The 20165-nt window shown below is 46.1% G+C and overlaps 7 non-coding genes and 2 pseudogenes across 7 annotated transcripts; all 9 read right to left on the bottom strand.

The window, feature by feature from the left end:
* Nucleotides 1-1736: 1736 nt before the first annotated feature.
* On the bottom strand, nt 1737-1927 carry LOC130339200 (U2 spliceosomal RNA). The gene has a single exon (XR_008879610.1). It is a non-coding gene; the product is annotated as a U2 spliceosomal RNA (small nuclear RNA).
* A 2079-nt stretch (nt 1928-4006) lies between these two features.
* Nucleotides 4007-4186, bottom strand: LOC130339187 (U2 spliceosomal RNA; annotated as a pseudogene).
* A 687-nt stretch (nt 4187-4873) lies between these two features.
* LOC130339189 (U2 spliceosomal RNA) lies at nt 4874-5033 on the bottom strand (annotated as a pseudogene).
* Nucleotides 5034-7121: 2088 nt separating this feature from the next.
* LOC130339198 (U2 spliceosomal RNA) lies at nt 7122-7312 on the bottom strand. Its single transcript, XR_008879609.1, has one exon. It is a non-coding gene; the product is annotated as a U2 spliceosomal RNA (small nuclear RNA).
* Nucleotides 7313-9406: 2094 nt separating this feature from the next.
* On the bottom strand, nt 9407-9597 carry LOC130339197 (U2 spliceosomal RNA). Its single transcript, XR_008879608.1, has one exon. It is a non-coding gene; the product is annotated as a U2 spliceosomal RNA (small nuclear RNA).
* A 2084-nt stretch (nt 9598-11681) lies between these two features.
* Nucleotides 11682-11872, bottom strand: LOC130339195 (U2 spliceosomal RNA). The gene has a single exon (XR_008879606.1). It is a non-coding gene; the product is annotated as a U2 spliceosomal RNA (small nuclear RNA).
* A 2080-nt stretch (nt 11873-13952) lies between these two features.
* On the bottom strand, nt 13953-14143 carry LOC130339220 (U2 spliceosomal RNA). Its single transcript, XR_008879629.1, has one exon. It is a non-coding gene; the product is annotated as a U2 spliceosomal RNA (small nuclear RNA).
* A 2096-nt stretch (nt 14144-16239) lies between these two features.
* Nucleotides 16240-16430, bottom strand: LOC130339194 (U2 spliceosomal RNA). The gene has a single exon (XR_008879605.1). It is a non-coding gene; the product is annotated as a U2 spliceosomal RNA (small nuclear RNA).
* A 2090-nt stretch (nt 16431-18520) lies between these two features.
* LOC130339193 (U2 spliceosomal RNA) lies at nt 18521-18711 on the bottom strand. Its single transcript, XR_008879604.1, has one exon. It is a non-coding gene; the product is annotated as a U2 spliceosomal RNA (small nuclear RNA).
* Nucleotides 18712-20165: the final 1454 nt, after the last annotated feature.

Here is a 20165-nt window from a genome sequence, read left to right as displayed (position 1 = left end):
AACCAACACCCACGGGAAGCTGTAAGCATAGAGGACATGCCTGCACCCCATTGGACTTACCTGTGTGGGTTAAATCCGGGTTATTTGACAACCTATGGCGGTGATGGTTCTGCTCAGGCAGAGCAGTGCTGATGCTCCTCATAAAGCTGTCGCTGCTGTGAAGGTTCTAGGTGACATCACAAATCCCTATGGTTACATACACAACAAAGCTGGGTTGTTGTTGTTTACACTCTGCAAGGCCTGTGGAAGTGAGTGACATCATAGCACTGTAGTTCTGAGGGTTCTAGATGGATGCAACAATCTCCTGTTGCTTCTATGAAGGCCATAATAGACGACATCACCAAACAGCTCCATAGTCACATACACAGCAAAGGAGAGATGTTGTTTACACCTAGTGATGTCAGTGGTATTGAGTGACATCACAGCACAGTGCTAAGGCTCCTGGGCCTGGACACAGCAGCGGCTGCAATATCTCAACGGAGAATACGTTTATATATATGTGTGTGTGTGCGCGTATATATATATATATATATATATATATATATATATATATATATATATTTCTCCGCCGAAATCACTTTTAAACCCATTTCCACCTTTTTTTCCCTTCTCTTCCTCTTACTTTTTTTTCACGTTTTTTTACGTTTTTCTCCTTTTCGCCTCTTTTCTGGGCGTATTATTCTTCTTTTTCTTCTTTTTTTTCGTCTAATGCATACCCCATCAGTGCAGCAATGCTTATTCAATACCGCCAGCAGATGGAGACACTGGGGGATAATTTTCTAAGGATTTATACTGATTTTTCCTGTCTGAATTTGTCGCACAGAAAGTTGCAGGCCAAATATGTGTGACATTTCTGCGACTTTAGCTTCTAGAGCATTTTTACAACATTATACATAGGTGCTGAATACATAAAAAGCGACTGTTCAGCGACAGACAAGTCGCATCGGCTGAAAGTAGGCCAGAATGTCAGTCCATGTTGGAGCAGGTTTAGATACAGTCTAAAGTATAGATCTCAAAGTCTGTGCACAGAATTTAGCAAGGGCCTCGCACCTTCTGATGCATCAGGTAGGTGCACAATAGCATAGCCTAACCCTCTGTACTTTGGTCTATATTGATGCGGGACATAGACAGCCAGCTGATGACCAATCCATTAGTGCAATGGATGGTTGGAAGCATTTGTCTTTGCCTTTGCAATACCACAGAAGCAATGCATGGTCAATGTACAGCAATGACACACCTGTGTGAACAGCCAGGAGACCCCCCCCCCCCCCCCATGTTATGTTACATAGTTACATAGTTAGTACGGTCGAAAAAAGACATATGTCCATCAAGTTCAACCAGGGAATTAAGGGGTAGGGGTGTGGCGCGATATTGGGGAAGGGATGAGATTTTATATTTCTTCATAAGCATTAATCTTATTTTGTCAATTAGGAACATTCAGCACCCACCCGCTATCAAGGCAGCTGCCTATCATGTCATGCCCTACCTGCACAGGTGTGCTGGCTACTCAAATGATCCAATTAAGGAGGCCATTTAGTCAGCAGCAGCAGAAGTCCTGTGCCTGGACGCTCCAACAGCGGCCAGACACAAGCAGAAGCAGAAGCAGCAGAAGCAGCAGCAGCACCACCTTTTGTTTTTTGGCTGCAGCAGCAGCAAGGCCCACAGGGCTGGCTAGCTGGCTAGCCAGCAAGCAGGTAGCAATGAAAGTAGGAATCTTTCTTTTTAACCCTGTAAGGGGGTGGTGCACTGTACCCGAAGATACTGCCATATCGGGTCAATGCATAGGGCGACGGAAGCAAGCTTCGAAATCGGCCCCCGTTCTCAAAAATCCATTTAATATATGGTCCCCAGATAGGGGACGTATCAGATATTAAACTGATAAGAACAGATACTACACTTGATCTTAGCCAAAAGGCCGAGAAGCGATAACCGTGAAAGGGGCGGGCCCAACAAGGTGCCCTTCATGGGCACTATCACTGCTTGCTGTCAGGGAGGCTGCCAGACAATTTTCCATGCACACTCTGGGCTGGGGGGCAGTCAACCACCAGTACACACAGCAGAACCTAAACCCATACCATTATTGCTAAGCAGCAAGACAGGGGCCCATTGCACTCCCACGGGGCCTTTTTAAATGCAATCCATAACCCGGATTTGCCAGGAACCCTTCTTACTCCTCCTACTTGCATGTGACACTGGGCTTAGGATCTGCATAGGAAACACACACACAAGCACACACCTACCTTTGTTGCCTGCAGATGCCTCCTTGGCTGTCCCCAAACGGTATCAAACCAACACCCACGGGAAGCTGTAAGCATAGAGGACATGCCTGCACCCCATTGGACTTACCTGTGTGGGTTAAATCCGGGTTATTTGACAACCTATGGCGGTGATGGTTCTGCTCAGGCAGAGCAGTGCTGATGCTCCTCATAAAGCTGTCGCTGCTGTGAAGGTTCTAGGTGACATCACAAATCCCTATGGTTACATACACAACAAAGCTGGGTTGTTGTTGTTTACACTCTGCAAGGCCTGTGGAAGTGAGTGACATCATAGCACTGTAGTTCTGAGGGTTCTAGATGGATGCAACAATCTCCTGTTGCTTCTATGAAGGCCATAATAGACGACATCACCAAACAGCTCCATAGTCACATACACAGCAAAGGAGAGATGTTGTTTACACCTAGTGATGTCAGTGGTATTGAGTGACATCACAGCACAGTGCTAAGGCTCCTGGGCCTGGACACAGCAGCGGCTGCAATATCTCAACGGAGAATACGTTTATATATATGTGTGTGTGTGCGCGTATATATATATATATATATATATATATATATATTTCTCCGCCGAAATCACTTTTAAACCCATTTCCACCTTTTTTTCCCTTCTCTTCCTCTTACTTTTTTTTCACGTTTTTTTACGTTTTTCTCCTTTTCGCCTCTTTTCTGGGCGTATTATTCTTCTTTTTCTTCTTTTTTTTCGTCTAATGCATACCCCATCAGTGCAGCAATGCTTATTCAATACCGCCAGCAGATGGAGACACTGGGGGATAATTTTCTAAGGATTTATACTGATTTTTCCTGTCTGAATTTGTCGCACAGAAAGTTGCAGGCCAAATATGTGTGACATTTCTGCGACTTTAGCTTCTAGAGCATTTTTACAACATTATACATAGGTGCTGAATACATAAAAAGCGACTGTTCAGCGACAGACAAGTCGCATCGGCTGAAAGTAGGCCAGAATGTCAGTCCATGTTGGAGCAGGTTTAGATACAGTCTAAAGTATAGATCTCAAAGTCTGTGCACAGAATTTAGCAAGGGCCTCGCACCTTCTGATGCATCAGGTAGGTGCACAATAGCATAGCCTAACCCTCTGTACTTTGGTCTATATTGATGCGGGACATAGACAGCCAGCTGATGACCAATCCATTAGTGCAATGGATGGCTGGAAGCATTTGTCTTTGCCTTTGCAATACCACAGAAGCAATGCATGGTCAATGTACAGCAATGACACACCTGTGTGAACAGCCAGGAGACCCCCCCCCCCCCCATGTTATGTTACATAGTTACATAGTTAGTACGGTCGAAAAAAGACATATGTCCATCAAGTTCAACCAGGGAATTAAGGGGTAGGGGTGTGGCGCGATATTGGGGAAGGGATGAGATTTTATATTTCTTCATAAGCATTAATCTTATTTTGTCAATTAGGAACATTCAGCACCCACCCGCTATCAAGGCAGCTGCCTATCATGTCATGCCCTACCTGCACAGGTGTGCTGGCTACTCAAATGATCCAATTAAGGAGGCCATTTAGTCAGCAGCAGCAGAAGTCCTGTGCCTGGACGCTCCAACAGCGGCCAGACACAAGCAGAAGCAGAAGCAGCAGAAGCAGCAGCAGCACCACCTTTTGTTTTTTGGCTGCAGCAGCAGCAAGGCCCACAGGGCTGGCTAGCTGGCTAGCCAGCAAGCAGGTAGCAATGAAAGTAGGAATCTTTCTTTTTAACCCTGTAAGGGGGTGGTGCACTGTACCCGAAGATACTGCCATATCGGGTCAATGCATAGGGCGACGGAAGCAAGCTTCGAAATCGGCCCCCGTTCTCAAAAATCCATTTAATATATGGTCCCCAGATAGGGGACGTATCAGATATTAAACTGATAAGAACAGATTCTTTTATCTAAAGCCGAGGAACGTGCTTTCGATTCACCCAAAGTGCAAGAAAAAGTGCAAACGTGTTACACTAAAAAAAACGTGCACAAAGGATGCGGTCTATCGCAAGCCCTTCTCCGATAGGAGAGAGGCCCCCCAACAAACCTTACCCTTCACCTCCGGACCAAAAGGTACCTGCGAGGTTCCAGGTTCGATGTCCCTTTTCGCCGAAGCTACTAGGGGACCACAAATGCTCCCGGCATCCCCCTTGGCGTTGGCCAAGGTATCTGCCCGCAGAGCCGATTACAGTAGGTACCCTGCCAAAGCAGGAGTACCCGGGGTGTTTGCAGGGAGGTGCGGAACCTAATGGCCACACACACCTCCCCTAGACCGCCAGGAGGGACACCCAGAAGGGCTACCGCATCCTGACAAATCCTGTGAACACACAACACGCAAAAAGTGACACAGTGAGACAAAAAAGAAATAAATAAGTGAATGTGTGCAGATATACTGCCCGGACATCCGGCCGGATCTATAAAAATTTCTCTGATCCTAGCCAGAAGGCCGGGAATCAAGAGGTGAGTGCCACAAGGTGAAGAGATTATGGTGCCCGTGCTTCAACTCAGTGAGCCTATTCTCCCAGTGAGTTTCGGCACCTCGGGGTCACCACTCCCCGAGGCACAAAAGTACCTCGGCTCTAGACCCTCTCAGCCTCATGGCGAGACCCGGAGGGAACAGGTCACATCGGGGCAGCCGTCGAGCTGATTCCTCAGAACCAGCCCCGGAAAGCCCTGGTACACCTGCATCCTCCATGCAGCACCCATCCCCACCAGCATGAAAACTGATAAGAACAGATACTACACTTGATCTTAGCCAAAAGGCCGAGAAGCGATAACCGTGAAAGGGGCGGGCCCAACAAGGTGCCCTTCATGGGCACTATCACTGCTTGCTGTCAGGGAGGCTGCCAGACAATTTTCCATGCACACTCTGGGCTGGGGGGCAGTCAACCACCAGTACACACAGCAGAACCTAAACCCATACCATTATTGCTAAGCAGCAAGACAGGGGCCCATTGCACTCCCACGGGGCCTTTTTAAATGCAATCCATAACCCGGATTTGCCAGGAACCCTTCTTACTCCTCCTACTTGCATGTGACACTGGGCTTAGGATCTGCATAGGAAACACACACACAAGCACACACCTACCTTTGTTGCCTGCAGATGCCTCCTTGGCTGTCCCCAAACGGTATCAAACCAACACCCACGGGAAGCTGTAAGCATAGAGGACATGCCTGCACCCCATTGGACTTACCTGTGTGGGTTAAATCCGGGTTATTTGACAACCTATGGCGGTGATGGTTCTGCTCAGGCAGAGCAGTGCTGATGCTCCTCATAAAGCTGTCGCTGCTGTGAAGGTTCTAGGTGACATCACAAATCCCTATGGTTACATACACAACAAAGCTGGGTTGTTGTTGTTTACACTCTGCAAGGCCTGTGGAAGTGAGTGACATCATAGCACTGTAGTTCTGAGGGTTCTAGATGGATGCAACAATCTCCTGTTGCTTCTATGAAGGCCATAATAGACGACATCACCAAACAGCTCCATAGTCACATACACAGCAAAGGAGAGATGTTGTTTACACCTAGTGATGTCAGTGGTATTGAGTGACATCACAGCACAGTGCTAAGGCTCCTGGGCCTGGACACAGAAGCGGCTGCAATATCTCAACGGAGAATACGTTTATATATATGTGTGTGTGTGCGCGTATATATATATATATATATATATATATATATATATATATATATATTTCTCCGCCGAAATCACTTTTAAACCCATTTCCACCTTTTTTTCCCTTCTCTTCCTCTTACTTTTTTTTCACGTTTTTTTACGTTTTTCTCCTTTTCGCCTCTTTTCTGGGCGTATTATTCTTCTTTTTCTTCTTTTTTTTCGTCTAATGCATACCCCATCAGTGCAGCAATGCTTATTCAATACCGCCAGCAGATGGAGACACTGGGGGATAATTTTCTAAGGATTTATACTGATTTTTCCTGTCTGAATTTGTCGCACAGAAAGTTGCAGGCCAAATATGTGTGACATTTCTGCGACTTTAGCTTCTAGAGCATTTTTACAACATTATACATAGGTGCTGAATACATAAAAAGCGACTGTTCAGCGACAGACAAGTCGCATCGGCTGAAAGTAGGCCAGAATGTCAGTCCATGTTGGAGCAGGTTTAGATACAGTCTAAAGTATAGATCTCAAAGTCTGTGCACAGAATTTAGCAAGGGCCTCGCACCTTCTGATGCATCAGGTAGGTGCACAATAGCATAGCCTAACCCTCTGTACTTTGGTCTATATTGATGCGGGACATAGACAGCCAGCTGATGACCAATCCATTAGTGCAATGGATGGCTGGAAGCATTTGTCTTTGCCTTTGCAATACCACAGAAGCAATGCATGGTCAATGTACAGCAATGACACACCTGTGTGAACAGCCAGGAGACCCCCCCCCCCCCCCCCATGTTATGTTACATAGTTACATAGTTAGTACGGTCGAAAAAAGACATATGTCCATCAAGTTCAACCAGGGAATTAAGGGGTAGGGGTGTGGCGCGATATTGGGGAAGGGATGAGATTTTATATTTCTTCATAAGCATTAATCTTATTTTGTCAATTAGGAACATTCAGCACCCATCCGCTATCAAGGCAGCTGCCTATCATGTCATGCCCTACCTGCACAGGTGTGCTGGCTACTCAAATGATCCAATTAAGGAGGCCATTTAGTCAGCAGCAGCAGAAGTCCTGTGCCTGGACGCTCCAACAGCGGCCAGACACAAGCAGAAGCAGCAGAAGCAGCAGCAGCAGCACCACCTTTTGTTTTTTGGCTGCAGCAGCAAGGCCCACAGGGCTGGCTAGCTGGCTAGCCAGCAAGCAGGTAGCAATGAAAGTAGGAATCTTTCTTTTTAACCCTGTAAGGGGGTGGTGCACTGTACCCGAAGATACTGCCATATCGGGTCAATGCATAGGGCGACGGAAGCAAGCTTCGAAATCGGCCCCCGTTCTCAAAAATCCATTTAATATATGGTCCCCAGATAGGGGACGTATCAGATATTAAACTGATAAGAACAGATACTACACTTGATCTTAGCCAAAAGGCCGAGAAGCGATAACCGTGAAAGGGGCGGGCCCAACAAGGTCCCCTTCATGGGCACTATCACTGCTTGCTGTCAGGGAGGCTGCCAGACAATTTTCCATGCACACTCTGGGCTGGGGGGCAGTCAACCACCAGTACACACAGCAGAACCTAAACCCATACCATTATTGCTAAGCAGCAAGACAGGGGCCCATTGCACTCCCACGGGGCCTTTTTAAATGCAATCCATAACCCGGATTTGCCAGGAACCCTTCTTACTCCTCCTACTTGCATGTGACACTGGGCTTAGGATCTGCATAGGAAACACACACACAAGCACACACCTACCTTTGTTGCCTGCAGATGCCTCCTTGGCTGTCCCCAAACGGTATCAAACCAACACCCACGGGAAGCTGTAAGCATAGAGGACATGCCTGCACCCCATTGGACTTACCTGTGTGGGTTAAATCCGGGTTATTTGACAACCTATGGCGGTGATGGTTCTGCTCAGGCAGAGCAGTGCTGATGCTCCTCATAAAGCTGTCGCTGCTGTGAAGGTTCTAGGTGACATCACAAATCCCTATGGTTACATACACAACAAAGCTGGGTTGTTGTTGTTTACACTCTGCAAGGCCTGTGGAAGTGAGTGACATCATAGCACTGTAGTTCTGAGGGTTCTAGATGGATGCAACAATCTCCTGTTGCTTCTATGAAGGCCATAATAGACGACATCACCAAACAGCTCCATAGTCACATACACAGCAAAGGAGAGATGTTGTTTACACCTAGTGATGTCAGTGGTATTGAGTGACATCACAGCACAGTGCTAAGGCTCCTGGGCCTGGACACAGCAGCGGCTGCAATATCTCAACGGAGAATACGTTTATATATATGTGTGTGTGTGCGCGTATATATATATATATATATATATATATATATATATATATATATATATATATATTTCTCCGCCGAAATCACTTTTAAACCCATTTCCACCTTTTTTTCCCTTCTCTTCCTCTTACTTTTTTTTCACGTTTTTTTACGTTTTTCTCCTTTTCGCCTCTTTTCTGGGCGTATTATTCTTCTTTTTCTTCTTTTTTTTCGTCTAATGCATACCCCATCAGTGCAGCAATGCTTATTCAATACCGCCAGCAGATGGAGACACTGGGGGATAATTTTCTAAGGATTTATACTGATTTTTCCTGTCTGAATTTGTCGCACAGAAAGTTGCAGGCCAAATATGTGTGACATTTCTGCGACTTTAGCTTCTAGAGCATTTTTACAACATTATATATAGGTGCTGAATACATAAAAAGCGACTGTTCAGCGACAGACAAGTCGCATCGGCTGAAAGTAGGCCAGAATGTCAGTCCATGTTGGAGCAGGTTTAGATACAGTCTAAAGTATAGATCTCAAAGTCTGTGCACAGAATTTAGCAAGGGCCTCGCACCTTCTGATGCATCAGGTAGGTGCACAATAGCATAGCCTAACCCTCTGTACTTTGGTCTATATTGATGCGGGACATAGACAGCCAGCTGATGACCAATCCATTAGTGCAATGGATGGCTGGAAGCATTTGTCTTTGCCTTTGCAATACCACAGAAGCAATGCATGGTCAATGTACAGCAATGACACACCTGTGTGAACAGCCAGGAGACCCCCCCCCCCCCCCATGTTATGTTACATAGTTACATAGTTAGTACGGTCGAAAAAAGACATATGTCCATCAAGTTCAACCAGGGAATTAAGGGGTAGGGGTGTGGCGCGATATTGGGGAAGGGATGAGATTTTATATTTCTTCATAAGCATTAATCTTATTTTGTCAATTAGGAACATTCAGCACCCACCCGCTATCAAGGCAGCTGCCTATCATGTCATGCCCTACCTGCACAGGTGTGCTGGCTACTCAAATGATCCAATTAAGGAGGCCATTTAGTCAGCAGCAGCAGAAGTCCTGTGCCTGGACGCTCCAACAGCGGCCAGACACAAGCAGAAGCAGCAGAAGCAGCAGCAGCAGCACCACCTTTTGTTTTTTGGCTGCAGCAGCAAGGCCCACAGGGCTGGCTAGCTGGCTAGCCAGCAAGCAGGTAGCAATGAAAGTAGGAATCTTTCTTTTTAACCCTGTAAGGGGGTGGTGCACTGTACCCGAAGATACTGCCATATCGGGTCAATGCATAGGGCGACGGAAGCAAGCTTCGAAATCGGCCCCCGTTCTCAAAAATCCATTTAATATATGGTCCCCAGATAGGGGACGTATCAGATATTAAACTGATAAGAACAGATACTACACTTGATCTTAGCCAAAAGGCCGAGAAGCGATAACCGTGAAAGGGGCGGGCCCAACAAGGTCCCCTTCATGGGCACTATCACTGCTTGCTGTCAGGGAGGCTGCCAGACAATTTTCCATGCACACTCTGGGCTGGGGGGCAGTCAACCACCAGTACACACAGCAGAACCTAAACCCATACCATTATTGCTAAGCAGCAAGACAGGGGCCCATTGCACTCCCACGGGGCCTTTTTAAATGCAATCCATAACCCGGATTTGCCAGGAACCCTTCTTACTCCTCCTACTTGCATGTGACACTGGGCTTAGGATCTGCATAGGAAACACACACACAAGCACACACCTACCTTTGTTGCCTGCAGATGCCTCCTTGGCTGTCCCCAAACGGTATCAAACCAACACCCACGGGAAGCTGTAAGCATAGAGGACATGCCTGCACCCCATTGGACTTACCTGTGTGGGTTAAATCCGGGTTATTTGACAACCTATGGCGGTGATGGTTCTGCTCAGGCAGAGCAGTGCTGATGCTCCTCATAAAGCTGTCGCTGCTGTGAAGGTTCTAGGTGACATCACAAATCCCTATGGTTACATACACAACAAAGCTGGGTTGTTGTTGTTTACACTCTGCAAGGCCTGTGGAAGTGAGTGACATCATAGCACTGTAGTTCTGAGGGTTCTAGATGGATGCAACAATCTCCTGTTGCTTCTATGAAGGCCATAATAGACGACATCACCAAACAGCTCCATAGTCACATACACAGCAAAGGAGAGATGTTGTTTACACCTAGTGATGTCAGTGGTATTGAGTGACATCACAGCACAGTGCTAAGGCTCCTGGGCCTGGACACAGCAGCGGCTGCAATATCTCAACGGAGAATACGTTTATATATATGTGTGTGTGTGCGCGTATATATATATATATATATATATATATATATATATATATATATTCTCCGCCGAAATCACTTTTAAACCCATTTCCACCTTTTTTTCCCTTCTCTTCCTCTTACTTTTTTTTCACGTTTTTTTACGTTTTTCTCCTTTTCGCCTCTTTTCTGGGCGTATTATTCTTCTTTTTCTTCTTTTTTTTCGTCTAATGCATACCCCATCAGTGCAGCAATGCTTATTCAATACCGCCAGCAGATGGAGACACTGGGGGATAATTTTCTAAGGATTTATACTGATTTTTCCTGTCTGAATTTGTCGCACAGAAAGTTGCAGGCCAAATATGTGTGACATTTCTGCGACTTTAGCTTCTAGAGCATTTTTACAACATTATATATAGGTGCTGAATACATAAAAAGCGACTGTTCAGCGACAGACAAGTCGCATCGGCTGAAAGTAGGCCAGAATGTCAGTCCATGTTGGAGCAGGTTTAGATACAGTCTAAAGTATAGATCTCAAAGTCTGTGCACAGAATTTAGCAAGGGCCTCGCACCTTCTGATGCATCAGGTAGGTGCACAATAGCATAGCCTAACCCTCTGTACTTTGGTCTATATTGATGCGGGACATAGACAGCCAGCTGATGACCAATCCATTAGTGCAATGGATGGCTGGAAGCATTTGTCTTTGCCTTTGCAATACCACAGAAGCAATGCATGGTCAATGTACAGCAATGACACACCTGTGTGAACAGCCAGGAGACCCCCCCCCCCCCCCCATGTTATGTTACATAGTTACATAGTTAGTACGGTCGAAAAAAGACATATGTCCATCAAGTTCAACCAGGGAATTAAGGGGTAGGGGTGTGGCGCGATATTGGGGAAGGGATGAGATTTTATATTTCTTCATAAGCATTAATCTTATTTTGTCAATTAGGAACATTCAGCACCCACCCGCTATCAAGGCAGCTGCCTATCATGTCATGCCCTACCTGCACAGGTGTGCTGGCTACTCAAATGATCCAATTAAGGAGGCCATTTAGTCAGCAGCAGCAGAAGTCCTGTGCCTGGACGCTCCAACAGCGGCCAGACACAAGCAGAAGCAGCAGAAGCAGCAGCAGCAGCACCACCTTTTGTTTTTTGGCTGCAGCAGCAAGGCCCACAGGGCTGGCTAGCTGGCTAGCCAGCAAGCAGGTAGCAATGAAAGTAGGAATCTTTCTTTTTAACCCTGTAAGGGGGTGGTGCACTGTACCCGAAGATACTGCCATATCGGGTCAATGCATAGGGCGACGGAAGCAAGCTTCGAAATCGGCCCCCGTTCTCAAAAATCCATTTAATATATGGTCCCCAGATAGGGGACGTATCAGATATTAAACTGATAAGAACAGATACTACACTTGATCTTAGCCAAAAGGCCGAGAAGCGATAACCGTGAAAGGGGCGGGCCCAACAAGGTCCCCTTCATGGGCACTATCACTGCTTGCTGTCAGGGAGGCTGCCAGACAATTTTCCATGCACACTCTGGGCTGGGGGGCAGTCAACCACCAGTACACACAGCAGAACCTAAACCCATACCATTATTGCTAAGCAGCAAGACAGGGGCCCATTGCACTCCCACGGGGCCTTTTTAAATGCAATCCATAACCCGGATTTGCCAGGAACCCTTCTTACTCCTCCTACTTGCATGTGACACTGGGCTTAGGATCTGCATAGGAAACACACACACAAGCACACACCTACCTTTGTTGCCTGCAGATGCCTCCTTGGCTGTCCCCAAACGGTATCAAACCAACACCCACGGGAAGCTGTAAGCATAGAGGACATGCCTGCACCCCATTGGACTTACCTGTGTGGGTTAAATCCGGGTTATTTGACAACCTATGGCGGTGATGGTTCTGCTCAGGCAGAGCAGTGCTGATGCTCCTCATAAAGCTGTCGCTGCTGTGAAGGTTCTAGGTGACATCACAAATCCCTATGGTTACATACACAACAAAGCTGGGTTGTTGTTGTTTACACTCTGCAAGGCCTGTGGAAGTGAGTGACATCATAGCACTGTAGTTCTGAGGGTTCTAGATGGATGCAACAATCTCCTGTTGCTTCTATGAAGGCCATAATAGACGACATCACCAAACAGCTCCATAGTCACATACACAGCAAAGGAGAGATGTTGTTTACACCTAGTGATGTCAGTGGTATTGAGTGACATCACAGCACAGTGCTAAGGCTCCTGGGCCTGGACACAGCAGCGGCTGCAATATCTCAACGGAGAATACGTTTATATATATGTGTGTGTGTGCGCGTATATATATATATATATATATATATATATATATATATATATATATTCTCCGCCGAAATCACTTTTAAACCCATTTCCACCTTTTTTTCCCTTCTCTTCCTCTTACTTTTTTTTCACGTTTTTTTACGTTTTTCTCCTTTTCGCCTCTTTTCTGGGCGTATTATTCTTCTTTTTCTTCTTTTTTTTCGTCTAATGCATACCCCATCAGTGCAGCAATGCTTATTCAATACCGCCAGCAGATGGAGACACTGGGGGATAATTTTCTAAGGATTTATACTGATTTTTCCTGTCTGAATTTGTCGCACAGAAAGTTGCAGGCCAAATATGTGTGACATTTCTGCGACTTTAGCTTCTAGAGCATTTTTACAACATTATACATAGGTGCTGAATACATAAAAAGCGACTGTTCAGCGACAGACAAGTCGCATCGGCTGAAAGTAGGCCAGAATGTCAGTCCATGTTGGAGCAGGTTTAGATACAGAAAGTATAGATCTCAAAGTCTGTGCACAGAATTTAGCAAGGGCCTCGCACCTTCTGATGCATCAGGTAGGTGCACAATAGCATAGCCTAACCCTCTGTACTTTGGTCTATATTGATGCGGGACATAGACAGCCAGCTGATGACCAATCCATTAGTGCAATGGATGGCTGGAAGCATTTGTCTTTGCCTTTGCAATACCACAGAAGCAATGCATGGTCAATGTACAGCAATGACACACCTGTGTGAACAGCCAGGAGACCCCCCCCCCCCCATGTTATGTTACATAGTTACATAGTTAGTACGGTCGAAAAAAGACATATGTCCATCAAGTTCAACCAGGGAATTAAGGGGTAGGGGTGTGGCGCGATATTGGGGAAAGGATGAGATTTTATATTTCTTCATAAGCATTAATCTTATTTTGTCAATTAGGAACATTCAGCACCCACCCGCTATCAAGGCAGCTGCCTATCATGTCATGCCCTACCTGCACAGGTGTGCTGGCTACTCAAATGATCCAATTAAGGAGGCCATTTAGTCAGCAGCAGCAGAAGTCCTGTGCCTGGACGCTCCAACAGCGGCCAGACACAAGCAGAAGCAGCAGAAGCAGCAGCAGCAGCACCACCTTTTGTTTTTTGGCTGCAGCAGCAAGGCCCACAGGGCTGGCTAGCTGGCTAGCCAGCAAGCAGGTAGCAATGAAAGTAGGAATCTTTCTTTTTAACCCTGTAAGGGGGTGGTGCACTGTACCCGAAGATACTGCTATATCGGGTCAATGCATAGGGCGACGGAAGCAAGCTTCGAAATCGGCCCCCGTTCTCAAAAATCCATTTAATATATGGTCCCCAGATAGGGGACGTATCAGATATTAAACTGATAAGAACAGATACTACACTTGATCTTAGCCAAAAGGCCGAGAAGCGATAACCGTGAAAGGGGCGGGCCCAACAAGGTCCCCTTCATGGGCACTATCACTGCTTGCTGTCAGGGAGGCTGCCAGACAATTTTCCATGCACACTCTGGGCTGGGGGGCAGTCAACCACCAGTACACACAGCAGAACCTAAACCCATACCATTATTGCTAAGCAGCAAGACAGGGGCCCATTGCACTCCCACGGGGCCTTTTTAAATGCAATCCATAACCCGGATTTGCCAGGAACCCTTCTTACTCCTCCTACTTGCATGTGACACTGGGCTTAGGATCTGCATAGGAAACACACACACAAGCACACACCTACCTTTGTTGCCTGCAGATGCCTCCTTGGCTGTCCCCAAACGGTATCAAACCAACACCCACGGGAAGCTGTAAGCATAGAGGACATGCCTGCACCCCATTGGACTTACCTGTGTGGGTTAAATCCGGGTTATTTGACAACCTATGGCGGTGATGGTTCTGCTCAGGCAGAGCAGTGCTGATGCTCCTCATAAAGCTGTCGCTGCTGTGAAGGTTCTAGGTGACATCACAAATCCCTATGGTTACATACACAACAAAGCTGGGTTGTTGTTGTTTACACTCTGCAAGGCCTGTGGAAGTGAGTGACATCATAGCACTGTAGTTCTGAGGGTTCTAGATGGATGCAACAATCTCCTGTTGCTTCTATGAAGGCCATAATAGACGACATCACCAAACAGCTCCATAGTCACATACACAGCAAAGGAGAGATGTTGTTTACACCTAGTGATGTCAGTGGTATTGAGTGACATCACAGCACAGTGCTAAGGCTCCTGGGCCTGGACACAGCAGCGGCTGCAATATCTCAACGGAGAATACGTTTATATATATGTGTGTGTGTGCGCGTATATATATATATATATATATATATATATATATATATATATATATATATATATTCTCCGCCGAAATCACTTTTAAACCCATTTCCACCTTTTTTTCCCTTCTCTTCCTCTTACTTTTTTTTCACGTTTTTTTACGTTTTTCTCCTTTTCGCCTCTTTTCTGGGCGTATTATTCTTCTTTTTCTTCTTTTTTTTCGTCTAATGCATACCCCATCAGTGCAGCAATGCTTATTCAATACCGCCAGCAGATGGAGACACTGGGGGATAATTTTCTAAGGATTTATACTGATTTTTCCTGTCTGAATTTGTCGCACAGAAAGTTGCAGGCCAAATATGTGTGACATTTCTGCGACTTTAGCTTCTAGAGCATTTTTACAACATTATACATAGGTGCTGAATACATAAAAAGCGACTGTTCAGCGACAGACAAGTCGCATCGGCTGAAAGTAGGCCAGAATGTCAGTCCATGTTGGAGCAGGTTTAGATACAGTCTAAAGTATAGATCTCAAAGTCTGTGCACAGAATTTAGCAAGGGCCTCGCACCTTCTGATGCATCAGGTAGGTGCACAATAGCATAGCCTAACCCTCTGTACTTTGGTCTATATTGATGCGGGACATAGACAGCCAGCTGATGACCAATCCATTAGTGCAATGGATGGCTGGAAGCATTTGTCTTTGCCTTTGCAATACCACAGAAGCAATGCATGGTCAATGTACAGCAATGACACACCTGTGTGAACAGCCAGGAGACCCCCCCCCCCCCCCCCCATGTTATGTTACATAGTTACATAGTTAGTACGGTCGAAAAAAGACATATTTCCATCAAGTTCAACCAGGGAATTAAGGGGTAGGGGTGTGGCGCGATATTGGGGAAGGGATGAGATTTTATATTTCTTCATAAGCATTAATCTTATTTTGTCAATTAGGAACATTCAGCACCCACCCGCTATCAAGGCAGCTGCCTATCATGTCATGCCCTACCTGCACAGGTGTGCTGGCTACTCAAATGATCCAATTAAGGAGGCCATTTAGTCAGCAGCAGCAGAAGTCCTGTGCCTGGACGCTCCAACAGCGGCCAGACACAAGCAGAAGCAGCAGAAGCAGCAGCAGCAGCACCACCTTTTGTTTTTTGGCTGCAGCAGCAAGGCCCACAGGGCTGGCTAGCTGGCTAGCCAGCAAGCAGGTAGCAATGAAAGTAGGAATCTTTCTTTTTAACCCTGTAAGGGGGTGGTGCACTGTACCCGAAGATACTGCCATATCGGGTCAATGCATAGGGCGACGGAAGCAAGCTTCGAAATCGGCCCCCGTTCTCAAAAATCCATTTAATATATGGTCCCCAGATAGGGGACGTATCAGATATTAAACTGATAAGAACAGATACTACACTTGATCTTAGCCAAAAGGCCGAGAAGCGATAACCGTGAAAGGGGCGGGCCCAACAAGGTCCCCTTCATGGGCACTATCACTGCTTGCTGTCAGGGAGGCTGCCAGACAATTTTCCATGCACACTCTGGGCTGGGGGGCAGTCAACCACCAGTACACACAGCAGAACCTAAACCCATACCATTATTGCTAAGCAGCAAGACAGGGGCCCATTGCACTCCCACGGGGCCTTTTTAAATGCAATCCATAACCCGGATTTGCCAGGAACCCTTCTTACTCCTCCTACTTGCATGTGACACTGGGCTTAGGATCTGCATAGGAAACACACACACAAGCACACACCTACCTTTGTTGCCTGCAGATGCCTCCTTGGCTGTCCCCAAACGGTATCAAACCAACACCCACGGGAAGCTGTAAGCATAGAGGACATGCCTGCACCCCATTGGACTTACCTGTGTGGGTTAAATCCGGGTTATTTGACAACCTATGGCGGTGATGGTTCTGCTCAGGCAGAGCAGTGCTGATGCTCCTCATAAAGCTGTCGCTGCTGTGAAGGTTCTAGGTGACATCACAAATCCCTATGGTTACATACACAACAAAGCTGGGTTGTTGTTGTTTACACTCTGCAAGGCCTGTGGAAGTGAGTGACATCATAGCACTGTAGTTCTGAGGGTTCTAGATGGATGCAACAATCTCCTGTTGCTTCTATGAAGGCCATAATAGACGACATCACCAAACAGCTCCATAGTCACATACACAGCAAAGGAGAGATGTTGTTTACACCTAGTGATGTCAGTGGTATTGAGTGACATCACAGCACAGTGCTAAGGCTCCTGGGCCTGGACACAGCAGCGGCTGCAATATCTCAACGGAGAATACGTTTATATATATGTGTGTGTGTGCGCGCATATATATATATATATATATATATATATATATATATATATATATATATTCTCCGCCGAAATCACTTTTAAACCCATTTCCACCTTTTTTTCCCTTCTCTTCCTCTTACTTTTTTTTCACGTTTTTTTACGTTTTTCTCCTTTTCGCCTCTTTTCTGGGCGTATTATTCTTCTTTTTCTTCTTTTTTTTCGTCTAATGCATACCCCATCAGTGCAGCAATGCTTATTCAATACCGCCAGCAGATGGAGACACTGGGGGATAATTTTCTAAGGATTTATACTGATTTTTCCTGTCTGAATTTGTCGCACAGAAAGTTGCAGGCCAAATATGTGTGACATTTCTGCGACTTTAGCTTCTAGAGCATTTTTACAACATTATACATAGGTGCTGAATACATAAAAAGCGACTGTTCAGCGACAGACAAGTCGCATCGGCTGAAAGTAGGCCAGAATGTCAGTCCATGTTGGAGCAGGTTTAGATACAGTCTAAAGTATAGATCTCAAAGTCTGTGCACAGAATTTAGCAAGGGCCTCGCACCTTCTGATGCATCAGGTAGGTGCACAATAGCATAGCCTAACCCTCTGTACTTTGGTCTATATTGATGCGGGACATAGACAGCCAGCTGATGACCAATCCATTAGTGCAATGGATGGCTGGAAGCATTTGTCTTTGCCTTTGCAATACCACAGAAGCAATGCATGGTCAATGTACAGCAATGACACACCTGTGTGAACAGCCAGGAGACCCCCCCCCCCCCCCCATGTTATGTTACATAGTTACATAGTTAGTACGGTCGAAAAAAGACATATGTCCATCAAGTTCAACCAGGGAATTAAGGGGTAGGGGTGTGGCGCGATATTGGGGAAGGGATGAGATTTTATATTTCTTCATAAGCATTAATCTTATTTTGTCAATTAGGAACATTCAGCACCCACCCGCTATCAAGGCAGCTGCCTATCATGTCATGCCCTACCTGCACAGGTGTGCTGGCTACTCAAATGATCCAATTAAGGAGGCCATTTAGTCAGCAGCAGCAGAAGTCCTGTGCCTGGACGCTCCAACAGCGGCCAGACACAAGCAGAAGCAGCAGAAGCAGCAGCAGCAGCACCACCTTTTGTTTTTTGGCTGCAGCAGCAAGGCCCACAGGGCTGGCTAGCTGGCTAGCCAGCAAGCAGGTAGCAATGAAAGTAGGAATCTTTCTTTTTAACCCTGTAAGGGGGTGGTGCACTGTACCCGAAGATACTGCCATATCGGGTCAATGCATAGGGCGACGGAAGCAAGCTTCGAAATCGGCCCCCGTTCTCAAAAATCCATTTAATATATGGTCCCCAGATAGGGGACGTATCAGATATTAAACTGATAAGAACAGATACTACACTTGATCTTAGCCAAAAGGCCGAGAAGCGATAACCGTGAAAGGGGCGGGCCCAACAAGGTCCCCTTCATGGGCACTATCACTGCTTGCTGTCAGGGAGGCTGCCAGACAATTTTCCATGCACACTCTGGGCTGGGGGGCAGTCAACCACCAGTACACACAGCAGAACCTAAACCCATACCATTATTGCTAAGCAGCAAGACAGGGGCCCATTGCACTCCCACGGGGCCTTTTTAAATGCAATCCATAACCCGGATTTGCCAGGAACCCTTCTTACTCCTCCTACTTGCATGTGACACTGGGCTTAGGATCTGCATAGGAAACACACACACAAGCACACACCTACCTTTGTTGCCTGCAGATGCCTCCTTGGCTGTCCCCAAACGGTATCAAACCAACACCCACGGGAAGCTGTAAGCATAGAGGACATGCCTGCACCCCATTGGACTTACCTGTGTGGGTTAAATCCGGGTTATTTGACAACCTATGGCGGTGATGGTTCTGCTCAGGCAGAGCAGTGCTGATGCTCCTCATAAAGCTGTCGCTGCTGTGAAGGTTCTAGGTGACATCACAAATCCCTATGGTTACATACACAACAAAGCTGGGTTGTTGTTGTTTACACTCTGCAAGGCCTGTGGAAGTGAGTGACATCATAGCACTGTAGTTCTGAGGGTTCTAGATGGATGCAACAATCTCCTGTTGCTTCTATGAAGGCCATAATAGACGACATCACCAAACAGCTCCATAGTCACATACACAGCAAAGGAGAGATGTTGTTTACACCTAGTGATGTCAGTGGTATTGAGTGACATCACAGCACAGTGCTAAGGCTCCTGGGCCTGGACACAGCAGCGGCTGCAATATCTCAACGGAGAATACGTTTATATATATGTGTGTGTGTGCGCGTATATATATATATATATATATATATATATATATATATATATATATATATATATATTCTCCGCCGAAATCACTTTTAAACCCATTTCCACCTTTTTTTCCCTTCTCTTCCTCTTACTTTTTTTTCACGTTTTTTTACGTTTTTCTCCTTTTCGCCTCTTTTCTGGGCGTATTATTCTTCTTTTTCTTCTTTTTTTTCGTCTAATGCATACCCCATCAGTGCAGCAATGCTTATTCAATACCGCCAGCAGATGGAGACACTGGGGGATAATTTTCTAAGGATTTATACTGATTTTTCCTGTCTGAATTTGTCGCACAGAAAGTTGCAGGCCAAATATGTGTGACATTTCTGCGACTTTAGCTTCTAGAGCATTTTTACAACATTATACATAGGTGCTGAATACATAAAAAGCGACTGTTCAGCGACAGACAAGTCGCATCGGCTGAAAGTAGGCCAGAATGTCAGTCCATGTTGGAGCAGGTTTAGATACAGTCTAAAGTATAGATCTCAAAGTCTGTGCACAGAATTTAGCAAGGGCCTCGCACCTTCTGATGCATCAGGTAGGTGCACAATAGCATAGCCT

Source organism: Hyla sarda, unplaced genomic scaffold (genome assembly GCF_029499605.1).
Source record: "Hyla sarda isolate aHylSar1 unplaced genomic scaffold, aHylSar1.hap1 scaffold_537, whole genome shotgun sequence".
NCBI lineage: Eukaryota > Metazoa > Chordata > Amphibia > Anura > Hylidae > Hyla > Hyla sarda.
The sequence above is the reverse complement of the archived record's forward strand: the minus strand, read 5'-3'. Positions and strand labels throughout refer to the sequence as shown.